Consider the following 14,038-nt stretch of genomic DNA (forward strand, 5'->3'; position numbering starts at 1 on the left):
CATATCAATAATTGCATTATTAATGAGTTTTAATAATGAACACATTGACAATCAGACATTACACACATACATGACTAAGGCTAGCTTCACAAAGTCATTGGTCTACTAATTACGTCCGTTTGAAATTTCACGAGGACCATACAAGCCACCCTGTCCCAGTTCAAACAATTAAAATACAATACATAAAAAACAATAAAGGTGTCATTTGCATTAAAGTTCCATGTTAACAGTCAAAAAATAATGAGACTTACTTGTGATTACGGTTAAATTATCTGTTTTGTTGTGTCTTTTGTGTGTGTGTGGGTGTGTGTGTGTGAGTGAGTGTGGTTGGTTTAAGAGGACATATCATCGTCGGATTACACAATCTACAGTGAATCCACTCAAAATTTCCCCAACATACCTCCCACAAGTTAGATCCACCTAGGATAAGATGAGAAAGTTCCTCATTGTTAGTCCATGTTTGGAATTATATTTTAGCGTAATCTCCCCATGAATCCATACAAAAACACACATGCGGAACGTGAGCTAAACTTTCACAGATTCTGGTGCGTGTGTCTCTCGGCCGGGGCACGTCTCGTCGTGATCTCCGCATGTCAACGCCCGCATGGCAAACGGCACATCACGCCACTTCCTGAAGCAATCCTGCCTGCGAGTGACGCAGTCCTGCACCACATAACTCTCGATCTTCAACAGCGGCAGATCCTGGAGTCAAACGACGACAGGAATTCACTCGTTTATGACCAAATTTGAATTAATACACAGAATCAAGTATTTGTGCTGTACCAGTGCTGGGTAGTAACTGATTACATGTAATCAGATTCCAAAAATAAATTAGATTATAAATGCTCATAATCAGATTAGTTATTTATTGCACGATTATATTCACACAATGGCAGTAAGTCATTCACAATTTACTGATTCTCCCTAATTCTTCTTTTTTCTCTTTTAAATGTTCTTTTTTTTTTTTTTTTGTCAGCCAAACCCCTTAAAATAAAATATTTACTAGTAATATCTCAGAGGAAGTTCATATTTCAAATAATTTAACAACACATTTGCATGTTTAAGGTTCTCTGATGTTGGTCAATGGTCACATTGACATGCAAGTAAACTAAATATAAACTAAAAATAAAATATTTATATTTTTAGTGTTCAAGTTTATTTAATTAATTATTAGTTTTTTATCAAGTCGATCAAACCTACTGCAGTTCTTACATTAAGCCCAGTGTTGGAAGCCCTGGTGTAATGTAATGTTTAATGCATTTTATGTTGCTGTTATAAAAAAATATATATTTTCTTTTTAAAAATATCACTACAGTATGATTAATGGTAAGTAAAAAACAATTATCGTTAACTAAAACCATAAAAAAAAAATTACAAATAAAATGAACATTAAAAAATAAAAATAAAAATTTAAAAAATATATATATATATATATTTCAGGTTGTTGCTAAGGCAACATTTCTTCTTTTTTTTGGTTTATTTTTAGTTGAGTAGTAAAACAACTGATCAATATTATAGATATATAAAAACTATAAAAATGACAAAACACAAAAAAATACCAACATTGAAGCAAAATTAAAATGAAAAAAAAAATTCAAAAATAAAATATATAATTCAAAATATAAACAAAAACGAATAGTATATCATACATGACAGTTAAATAAGAGTGCTCAGAATCATTCTCTTGCTGAGAATAAAATGCTCAGAGTCACCTGGATGGTGAGGTAAGAGGCGATGAGACCCCCCAGTCATGCTTGCACGCGGCACAGAGCATCTTCTCTTTCTTACAGAAGCCAGAGAAGGCTCTTGGGGTTCTTATGGGAGAAGCGGTTGTACAAGCGCTTGGGCAACATGGAGCGATCCAGAACGATGTGATGAGCGCCCTGCGGAACAGAGAGAATGAGAAAGATGATAGAAGAGAAACGAACAGAGCGATGGTTCCTCAAAATGAACACTTTCCTAGAAAATCTAGAGAACCAATAGAGTTTCACAAACACGTTCATATGTTCCTGCGGTTCTATGGAAGCTTGTTTCCGTAACGAGAGGGAAAAAAATAAAAAAGGATAAATGTTGTCGCACTTTTATCTCACAATTTCTGACCCTTTTTTTCATAAAGGAATTTTGCATTTTTTAGAGCTTATAATTTGCAGTTGTGAGATAATAAAGTGCTTAATTCTGAGAAAAAGACAGAAAAGTGAGTGATAAACTGACATTAGTAAAAAGAAAAAATTTAGAGGGTAAGATAAAAAAGTTTAAATAGAAAGTTAAATTTCAATGACCTTTTTTATTTAATGTTTTTTTTTCCCAATTTTAAACTCTAATTATAAACTAGATAGTAAAATATGTAGACAAACTTTTTTAATGCTGGCTTGAGAAAATCCTAGTCAGGAGAGGAGGTTTAAAAAGCTTGGCCATTTAAAGGTTTCAAGTATTTTTAAAGTTAAGTTTGAGGTAGTATTAAAAAAAAGGCCTGGAGTTTAAAGGTTTTTAGGTATTTTTGCAGTTTTAAATACTGTAAAAAGCTTGAAGTTTGAAGGTTTTAAGTATTTTTATGTTTTAAAGCAGTTTTTGAAGCTTCAGGTTAAGTAGTTTTTTATAAAATTTGGAATATAGGGGAAAAGCTTGACAGTTAAGTATTTTACATTTTTTAAGTAGTCTGAAAAGCTAGAAGTTTAAAGGTTTTAAGTGATTTTTAAGTTTGAAGTAGTTTGAAAAAGCTTAAAGTTTGAAAGTTAAGTACTTTCAAGTTTGAAGTAGTTTAAAAGCAGTGAAGGATTTCAAGTGTTTTTTTAAGTAAAGTTTGAATTTTTAATTTTTGGTGTTTTTTAATTTTGAGGTGTTTTATATGGTTGTTTTTTGATTTTTTTAAGGTTTTTGTATATAAGATATGTTGTTTGTTTTGCCATGATTTAAAACATAGTATTTTTAAGTTTTAAGTAGTTTGAAAAGCTAGTTTACAGTTTGAATATTTTTTAATGTTTTTATAATATAAACTTTTAAGTTCGAAGTGCTTAAAAAGCTTGAAGTCTGTAGATTGAAGTTTTAAAAGAAGGAAGGTTTTTTTTAGTAGTTTGAAGTAATTTTAAGTTTGAAATATTTTAAAAAGAAGTTTAAGATTTGAAGGTTTTTTAAAGAATTTTTTATGTTTAAAGTTTATTTTAAAAGATTGAAGCTTCACAGTTAAGTATTTTTATGTTTTTGAAGTACAGTAGTTTAAATGCTTTACGTTTTGTAGGTTTTAAGTATTTTTAAGTTCGAAATAGTTTAAAAAGATTGAAGTTAAATGAAGTTTTTAATATTTTAAAAGTTTGAAGTCATTTAAAAAGCTTTGAAAAAAATTTTGATGGTTTTATGTATCTATTAAGTTTGAAGTATTTGAAGAGCTTAAAGTTGAAAAGAATTTAAGTATTTTTAAATTGGAATTAGATTGAAATGCTTAAAGTTTGAATGTTTTAAGTATTTTTAAGTTTTAAGTAGTTTGAAAAGCTAGAAGTTTGAATATTTTTAATATTTTTAAGTTTGAAATTGTCTCAAAGGATTGAAGGTTTTAAGGTTTTAAGTATTTTTAAGTTTGAAGTTATTTTAAAAGATTGAAGCTTGACAGTTAAATACTTTTATGTTTGAAGTAGTTTAAAAGCTTGACGTTTGTAGGTTTTAAGTATTTTTAAAGTTCGAATTAGTTTAAAAAGCTTGAAGTTCGTAAGTTTTTAATATTTTAAAGTTTGAAGTCATTTAAAAAGGCTTGACATTTGATGGTTTTATGTATCTATTAAGTTTGAAGTAGTTTGAAAGGCTTAAAGTTGGAAGAATTTAAGTATTTTTAAAACTGGAATTAGATTGAAATGCTTAAAGTTTGAATGTTTTAAGTATTTTTAAGTTTTAAGTAATTTGAAAAGCTTTAAGTTTGAAGGTTAAGTATTTTAAAGTTTGAAGTAGTAGTTTAAAAGCTTGAAGTTTTTAAGGGGTTTGAGCATTTAAATTATGAAGGTGATACCTGCACGACTCTGATGTCGTCACTCATGCATGCAAACTTCTTGCACTTGCTGCAGAGGAGCTCGTAACTCGCCCTGGGTTTTGGGTTTTTTCGGGACTGGAGCTGATGTGTCCCTCCGGGCTTTATCTTCCCTCTGCAACATGTCCACCTGAACACACACACACATGTTTCGTACTGTCTAGCGACGCCATGCAGCAGAGATGCACTAATGTTTAAAACATGCGGTGGAAGTGCAGAACCTTGTTACTGAGGTCGGCGGGGCGAGTGGCTCTGCAGCTGCACGATGGCTTCCTCCACCATCTTCTCCTTAAAACATGTTTATTTTCTCCTTCGCACGCGCTCTCCTTATTACTGGAGATCAGGAAACAACGGCTGCCCTCCGCCGACCACGACCTGCATACACACACACACACACAAACACTTATGCATCAGAGGGAGTGTCTGTGTGTGTTATGTGTGTGTGTGAGAGCATGTGCATATGTTTGTTACCTCGAACTTGCACCATCTTTACCACGCTCCCCACATATTCATACATCAGAACCAAGTTGCACTGTGGGATATCGATGCCTTCATCAGCTTAATCGATGTGGCGATGAGCATCTTGCTCTGATCGGAGCTCTTAAAAGACTCCAGAATCCCCCTTCTGATTGTTCGGAGTCATTCCTGCAGCACAACAACACAAACGCACATCACATCTGACTGAAGACCATTAAAAAATGCATTATTTAAAAAAAAAAAAAAGTTAATTGAAATAAAATTTCTCATTTTCATTTTCATTGTCCTAAAAACAACAAAACCAAAATAAAAAAAATAATAACTACATAGATAAAAACACAATTACTAAAACTTAAAAAAAAAAAGTAATTCAAAATATTAACAACAACTGAAAGAATTAAAAAAAAAAAATCTAATTGCAATTATTCTGACAAAATCATTCTGACCTTTTTTTTTAGTTTAAGAGCAGTTAATAAAAGCTCAGGGTGACCAGAAAAAAAGTGATTATATATAAATATGAATAATAAAATAATAATACTACAAAAAAATAATAATTGTAACTGTAAAATAAAAATATTTATGATACTAATTTTATATTAAATAACCAATAATAATATTACAAAATAATGCACGAGACAACCACAATCAAAAATTATTATCTTAGTATGATTCATTGTAGTATTATATTATAGGTCAGCACTGTAAAATTAAAATACAATTTTATTAACATTTTCAAACATTAAACCCTTGAGCTTTAATTTGAACATGAACATTTTAGTTTTAATTAACTGTAATTTGTCAAATCATAAACTATACATCAAGTCAGTCTGTTTTGGGCATGATACGAATGTTTGGATTCCCACGCTGATCGGAAGTAAAGTGGATTAAAAAGTTTCCCCTCATCAGAACTCGCAGGCTTGCAGGAACATTAAGTTAGATCATCTCATCACTCCATTTCCTTTTTAACATGGCCTTATTTTATAATGGTGTAGAAACACTACATAGTGAATCAAGAAACTAAATAGTTTTGAAGCATGTGCTAGATCGTCAGCATAACTCAAGGTCAGAACGTCTAAAATCGGCGATAACAACTAGTGTCTTAAACAAACATGACGTGCGCGTCGGTGATCGTTAGTGTAACATGCACTCAATACATTATGAATGATCAGCTGCATCTAAAGTTAGTGTTTTTTTCTTTTCGTGGCCAAGGCAGTAAATTTGCGGCCTGACCTGCATTCACATTTTACACAAACACACTCACACTACACTTTCAGACTCTAATTCTCAGTTGTTGAAGCTGCTGTCTGTCAGTTCATAAATTGAGATTGACTTTACAGTCGTAGAGCGTCAGGGATTTTCCTAATGCGGTCTCGTCGAGTAAGCCGGGCGTTCGGACTTTGACAAAGAACACCCCCGCGTCCATATAATCCAGGCGGTCCATCTTTAGTCTCAGCCGTGCGGTTTTATAATAATCATAGCACTCGCATTATATTGGACTGAGGAGATGAAAACAAATGTATATCAGATTCTTATCACATGATATTTGATCAGCGTCATTATTTTATTATTATGGTAACACTCTTACAATAATGTCTAATTTGAAGTACTAGACATCATGAACAAACAACGAACAATAGTTTACAGCATGTTGTTAATCTGCACTTATCTTGATCTTTGCTATCAATCTCCGCTATGGCTGGATCTATCTATCTGAGTTACTATGATGCACAATCGAACTACACTATGCTATTCATTTCTTCGTACTGTCTGTCTGGTCTGCTCATATCAGATTCATCAATGCAATCTATGCAATCAATCTATCTATTCTATTCTGCCCTATTCCTATTCCGTCGTCATTCTATTCTTTTCTATCTGTCTGTCTGTCTATCAATCATCAATCAATAATCATCTAATCTATCAATCAATCATCTATCTGTCTAATCTGGGCTTATGCTGTCTATTCGATCTTATCTTCTCTTCTGTCTGTCTAAATCAATGTTCAATGCAATCAATCAATCACGTCAATCAATCAATCCTACTCATCTATCTGTCTAGTTCTATCCTGTACTACGCATTCTGTCTGTCCTATTCTATCTGTCTGTCTATCAGATCAATCAATCATCAATCAATCATAATCTATTCTGTTCTGTCATATCCTGTTCCGTTCTGTCCTATCATTAATGTCTCTGTCTGTCTGTCTATCATCAATCAATCATCAATCAATCATCAATCAATCAATCAACCTCTATCTGTCTACACCCCTATCCGTCCTGGCTTCTAGTCTGCTGTCTGTCTGTCTATCTATCAATCAATACTCAATAATCAATCAATCAATCAATCTATCGTCTATCTATCCGTCTGTCCTGTCTGTCTTTCTGTCTGTCTTTCTATCTATCTATCTCTTCTGTCTATCTAATCCCGGCTGTCTGTACTAATCCATCTGTCTGTCTATCCATCTGTCTGTCCATTTGTCTATCTATCTGTCTGTCTATCTATCCATCCATCCATCCATCCATCCTCCATCCTTGACTGTCTATCCGTCTATCGTTTGTCTGTCTATCCGTCTGTCTGTCTGTCTATCTAATCATCTATTCAATACAATCAATCAATCAATCAATCAATCAATCAATAACTCAATCATCTATCTGTCTATCTGTCTATCATCCGTCTGTCATGTCTATCTATCTGTCTGTCTGTCTAACTATCTATTCTATCTATCTTTTCTCTCTATACCACCTCCTGTGCTATCTAAATCTGTCTGTAATCTTATCTATCAACATCATCTATCTATCTATCCTAACTAGCTATCCTAGCTTCTCCTGCTGTCTAGCCTGTCTGTCTAATCTGTTCTATCTATCTATCTATCTATGCTATCCGCTTCTGTCTGTTGTCTGTATCTGTCCTGTCAGTCTATCTAATCCTTCTATCTATCTATCTATCTATCTATCTAGCTGTCTACTATCTGTCTAGCTAATCTGTCTGCTTCTGTCTGTCTTGGTAATCTATCTAATCTATCTCTCTCTCTATCTATCTATCCGTCTATTTGTCTTTCTGTCTGTCTGTCATCTGTCCATCTATCTATCTAATCTATCTATCTATTTCTCTCTATACCTCATCACTACATCTATCTATCTATCTGTCTATCTGTCGTCTTGTACTCTCTGATCTGTCTTCCTATCCGATCATATCTATCGATCAATCTATCTGTTCTAGCTACTTCTATCTGGTCCTGTCTTCCTGTCTGTCTATCTATCTATCTGTCTATCTATCTATCTATCCTTCTATCGCATCCAGTGCCTTCTGTCTGTTCGGCACTATCACTTCTATCTGTTCCTCTGTCTCTCCTCTTATCCTATCGATCTAGTCTATCTAATCTATCCGTCTGTCTATCTATCTATTCTATCTATCTATCTAATCCTGTCCTGTCTGTCCTAGTGTAATACTATCTATCTTCTATCTGTCACTATCTATCTATCTATCTATCTGATCTGTCCGTCTATCTGTCTTGGTCTTTCATCTAGCTATCTATCTATCCGATCTTCTTCTATCTATCTATCTTCCCTATCTATCGTACTATCTATCTATCTGTCCGTGTGTCTGTCCGGCACTTCCTGTCTAGTCCTGTCATCTATCTATCTATCGAGCTGTCTGTTCTATCTGTCTGACTGTCCTGTCTGTCTGTATCAGCTATCTATCTATTCATCTATCTATCGATCTATCTGTCCTGTCGTCGGTATCTATCTGTCTGTCTGTCTGTCTGGCTGTCTATCTATCTGTCTCTCTATCCTATCTTATCTGTCTGTCTGTCTGTCTGTCTGTGGGTCCTGTCTATCTATCTATCTATCGATCTATCTATCTCTATCCGTCTGTCCTGGTTCTGTCTGTCGTCTATTTATGTGATCTAGCTATCTGTCTACTATCTCATCTATCTGTCTATCTATCTATCTATCTCTGTCTGTCTGTCTGTCCATCTACTCCTACTATCTGTCTGTCTGGCTGTCGGTCTTTCTGTCTATCTGATCTATTCTAATCTATCTATCTATCTATGCTATCTCCTACTATCTTCTCTCTATCTATCATGTGCTGTTCGTATCGATCTATCTATCTATCTATCTATCTATCTATCTATCTATCTATCTATCTATCTGTCTATCTATCTATCTATCTAATCTATCTGTCTGTCATGTCTCTGTCTGTAAGTCTATCTATCCATCCTATCTCTCTATCCTATCGATCTATCGGCTCTTTCTGTCTGTCTGTCTGTCTGTCTGGTCTATCAATCTATCTACCTCTATCTTCTATTCTCTCCAACTATCTGGTCTATCTATCTATCCTCCATCAGTCTAACACTATCCGTCTGTCTGTCTATCTATCTATCCATCCATCCATCCATCTATCTCTCTCTCTCTCTCTCTCTCTCTCACCCGCAGGTGTTCAGTGTAGTTGTAGAGTTCTCTGCAGATGCGTCTCTCCTCGTCTTTGTTCTTCATCTGTAAGACTTTGCAGCTCTTCTGAACAGAAACGATCCACTGCTCGTATTTCTGCGAGCCGTACTCGCGGTCTCTGATGTTACGACAGGCCTCGTTGTTCTGAGAGACAACATGTACGTTGTGTTAGTGTGTGTGTGTGTTAGTACAGTATGCGGTATGGAGGTGTGGACCAAGTGCGACCGATGTTGAAGGTCTTCTGCGCCAGCTGCTCAATGTTACTCATGATGTTTTTGATTATTCTGATTGAAGGGGTGACTCATGCAACTTGTTGGAACCTCAAAGAAAGCTGACACATGCACACAATACATGTGCTTAATAATCATGTGTGTCATAGGTAACGGCACAGATGTGTGGTATATTGTATATTGCATCCGCTGACCTTTCTCTTGTATGCAGGCACGTGATGACTTGAGCTCATCCTTGTGTTTCGGGTAACTGCAGTGATGACCCTGGTATCCAGGTTGGCACAGAGCTGTAAGATGTTGTTCTCTGCCTCCAGTCCATTCTTGAATGAACCAATGCCGAACCGACGCTGTCAGGCCCACACAATCTGAGACAGGGGAAAACCAATCAGGACAGGAATATAAGGAAAGAACAGAATACAACTGAACATAATAGAAAAGACTTTGAAGGACTCTACATAGCTACGACTCTACATAGGACAAGCAGTTCAAGATCAAGATGTAAAATAAAGTAAAATAAAAATAAATAAAATAAAGTAAAATAATTTTAAAAACAGAACAAAACAGGATTGGATACGATAATATACTGGTGTTATAATAAAATAAAAATAAAACAAAATAATTCATTTAAAAATAGAACAAAACAGAACTGGATAAGACAATATACTGGGTAATAAAATTAAATAAACAGGATTGGATAATATTGGGTGGAAAAAAACAAACAAACAATAAAATAAAATAAAATAATTCATTAAAAAATAGAACAAAACTGGACTGGATAAGACAATATACTGTGGGTTATAATAAAATAAAATTAAAATAATTAATTAATAAAATAGAACCACAAAACAGCATTGGATAATATTGGGTGAAAAAGAAAAATAAGAAAATTAATAATAATAAAATAAGAATAAAAATAAAACAAAATAGGATTGATAAGATAGGGCTGAGAGAACTTGTGATGAATGGCGCATCTATTCAGGTGTGGTTATTTTCTCCAGCAACAACTCTGTGACCCCTACATACAATAAAATAAAAAATAAATCATAAAATAGCACTAAACGGAAATGAAATACAAATAAAAAATGTAAAAATCTGAATCTATCCGATAGTGTTGTTTATTTTTACAGTCATCTCGGTGTGACCTATATGGATAAGCATTTGGTTGGATGGAAAACAGAAACGTAACAGACATAATAGAAATCATAAGGTAGAGTATACTGGTGTCGTGGCACCTGTGGCAGTGAGTGTGTGCTGCCTGTTGAGGTTTGGTGTCCAGGTATCGTGTCATGATTTTGTTGTAGGGGGTGTTTTCCGTCGTGTTGTGACACCTCGTCGAAGCAGGATGGTCGACAGACTCTCACAGAGGACAGGCACATCAGCGCTCTGCAGGCGCATTCACATGGATCTGAGCCAGTCATCACCACGATACATCATGATGCTCTAATGAGCCAGCGCACGGACAGATAATACCATATCGCCACACATTCCCGACGTCACCCTACAGATCACAACACACACTCGGAGACGCTATCAAGACAGGAGGACCAGTCATGGTGTACATCTGGAATAATTCTAAACGGTTTAATGTATCCCTGAAAGAAGTCTCTTCTAGCTAGCAGACAAAGGACTGCAGTTTATTAAGATCAATACTGTAAAAATTCTGAAATATATATTATAATTGAAAATAACTGTTTTTCTATGTGAAATATAATGTTAAACTGTAATTTATTTCTAGTGAATCAAAGTCTGTATTTTCGCAGCATCATTACTCCAGATCTTCCAGTGTCACATGATCTTCAGAAATCATGTCTAATATGAATGATTTGAGGCTTCATATTTTTGATATGTACCCCACAATGTGTGGTGTGTGCTGTGTGTGTGTGTGTGTGTGTGTGAGGGTATCATAGGACCTGATGTTGGGACTCCCTTGCTGGAAAAATGCTCCGTGAAAAAAGTTTGTACCTAGCTGTTCATAGAGCATCGACCCATTCGTCTTCCAAAAACTACGATCTATTGCTTTTATTTTTTCGGGAAACTGCCTTCAGGTGACTAATTCACTGATGGCCAAGCGCCACAATAGTTTTTTTCGCACATCCTGATGGAAGTTGAGTGGAATAGGAACCAGTTAGGAAAAGCAGCACAAGTCAAGAGTGTGCTTTTTCTACAATCCAATGCAGTATGTGTCATTTTTTTTTCACTTGTATCTCTTCATCAAAAAATCATAACGCGGATTCTTTATAACTGATCGTTAACTTTCATACTGTGACGCACATCTGAGTGTAAATTGGATCGAATCAAAGCATTCCTGGATTTTTTGCAAATTTCAGATTGACTGACTTGTACTGTAAAAAACAAGACTCACATAACCTGTAACAAACGAAACAACTTATTTAATAAAAGCAAAGAAAAATAGTTTTTATATTTATATGGATTATTTAATATTAATAACATCAATGACATGCATTTTCATTTTAAGGCACTGTTACAGGCACGCTGTGGAGCGGGCAGATGATGGTGTTCTGGCCCTGGACGGCAGCAGCGGGCACATACAGCTTCCTTCTGATATTCGCATCTGCAGCTTGTCGCTCACCGTGATCGCTCGAGGCAGCTTTCCCTGTGCAGAGGTCAAAGGGGTCACATCTGGCCACACACAATCGCTCTCAGGTGACGTAATGGTGTTTGATGTTGGGCTAGTTGATCCTGTGAAGACGCCACTTTGGGTCCTCTGCGACGCATCGTGCTGTTTGTTGCTGGGCTGCATCGCAGATGTCTTTCAGATCTCGGCCATCCGTCTCTGAACTCGAAACAACACGGTCGTCATCATGGCTGTCCGGCTCTGCGGTCCCATCTTCGCTGGCCTTGCGCGGCGCGCAGCTCCTTCCATCTGCAGGACGAACATTCACGATCAGGAGACAGAATGAACTCATCGTCCCATCATCACTGAAACATCGTGTGGAGGATTATACACGGAGTGACGGTGAATGATGTTGGGGATACGAAGAGATGGATAGACAGACCAGACAGATGAAGTGTTACTTGTCATCCAGCATGTCTCGAGCCTCGTCTAAGTCACAGTTTTCCAGCGCGATCTTCAGCAGTTTAAAAAACCAGTTGGGTTTGTCTGAGCGGCATGAGACTGCGCCACGAGTTTTCTCACTGGCTGCTATAAACGGCCGCGCTGACCTCTCTCTCCTCCTGTAACACTACACACACAGCACGGCACGGCATGTGAGAGGCGTGAAACCACACACACACACACATCTCATTGTTGTAACCAGGAGGACTCACACGGCGCTGGATCCTCCTCACAACTCTCTGGGCTTCAGACAGCCGCTCATATTGCGGCGATCACTCAACATGTGCTTCAAAGTGTTGTGGTGAATGTACGGTTCCGAAGATCCTCTCGAGAAATCTCCTGTGTTCGTTCAGCTGCTCATAACTCCTGAGGAAAGTTCCTCAACTCTTTTTATGGCGTCGTGACATGCCCGGTGTACCTCTTACGGTACAGCCAACATCAGGAACAACACAGTCCTCAAGCATACTGACACATGATCTCGAGAGCATTCCCGTGAGACCCTGCGGAGGTTACTGGGAGCTCACCATGAGATGCGGAGGACAGTGATGTCCAGAACGGCTGAACAAAACCAGCCTCACTTCCTCTAGAATAACACATCTGGTTCCAGGCAAGCCATCTGGGCAGCTTGCGGTCAACAGAACGTCAATCTCTGGTAGAGAGAATGCTCTCCACCATGCTCTGTGCACTCAGAGAGAGAATACAATAGAATAGAATAGAACTGAAAACAGGTTGCCCAAAGAGATGTGTGGATGTAGTAACAAGAGGTGCTTATGTTCTGGGGCCTTATAACAATACATTAACCACCCTTGGTTTATTTTTATTTTTATTCCAACATTACTAAAACAAAAATAGATCTGTTACATTAATTTTAATTACATTACAATTTTATATATATATATATATATATATATATCTATCTATCTATCTTTTTTTTTTTTTTTTTTTTTTTTTTTTTTTTACTTTTTTTTTTTTACATAGCCCATATCTTTAAAAAAAAAAAAAAAAATAGCTTTAACACATTAAGCATCAAAGATTTTTTTAAAATTAAAACTTACTTAAAAATTGTCAAAATAAAACAATTAGTTAAAATAATTAATAATAATACGCTTTAAAACTACTAACATCATTAAATTTCAAAGATTGTTTTTATTCAAATTGACTTAAGTCAAAGGTCAAAATAAAAAAAAATTAAATTAAACTAAATAAAAAATTATTAAGTAAGTAAGTCTAGGGCGGTGTCACAAATGAATAATAAAAATTTATTAGAAAAATGTATTTAAATTTAAAAAAATTTAACAGTAACAGTAGTACAGTGAGCAGAATAAATATATATAATTGAAACTAAATTTAAAATAAATAAATAAAATCAACATGGTTTTAAATTAATAAATAGATCTTAAACATTACAGAACCTATAGTGAGTAGATATAAAATAATTGTAAACATCACACAACATTTATCCAAAGTGACAATTTACAAAGAAATAGAAACCAGATAACACTTTACTATCAATATTAATATTTTCACTATTATAACTGTATATTTTTAGTCACAAAATATATGCATACATGTAACACAACATAAATACAGTCAACTGAAACACCTGGCTTTTAATACATCCTTTTAAATAATTATTAAGCATACGAGTATGTGTCTCCCTTTATGACACACAAGGAGACAATCAGCCCTATTCATCTCAGCTGTCGGCAGATAACAGACATTATTCAACACAAGAACACAAGTATAATTCTACTATAGATTAGAAAATATTCAAATTAGGAACTCAAATCAACAAACT

General features: G+C 35.4%; 1 pseudogene; it reads right to left on the reverse strand.

Moving 5' to 3' along the window:
• Positions 1-525: 525 nt before the first annotated feature.
• On the reverse strand, positions 526-12,704 carry LOC109081893 (annotated as a pseudogene).
• Positions 12,705-14,038: the final 1,334 nt, after the last annotated feature.

The sequence above is a fragment of the Cyprinus carpio genome, chromosome A23 (assembly GCF_018340385.1).
Source record: "Cyprinus carpio isolate SPL01 chromosome A23, ASM1834038v1, whole genome shotgun sequence".
NCBI lineage: Eukaryota > Metazoa > Chordata > Actinopteri > Cypriniformes > Cyprinidae > Cyprinus > Cyprinus carpio.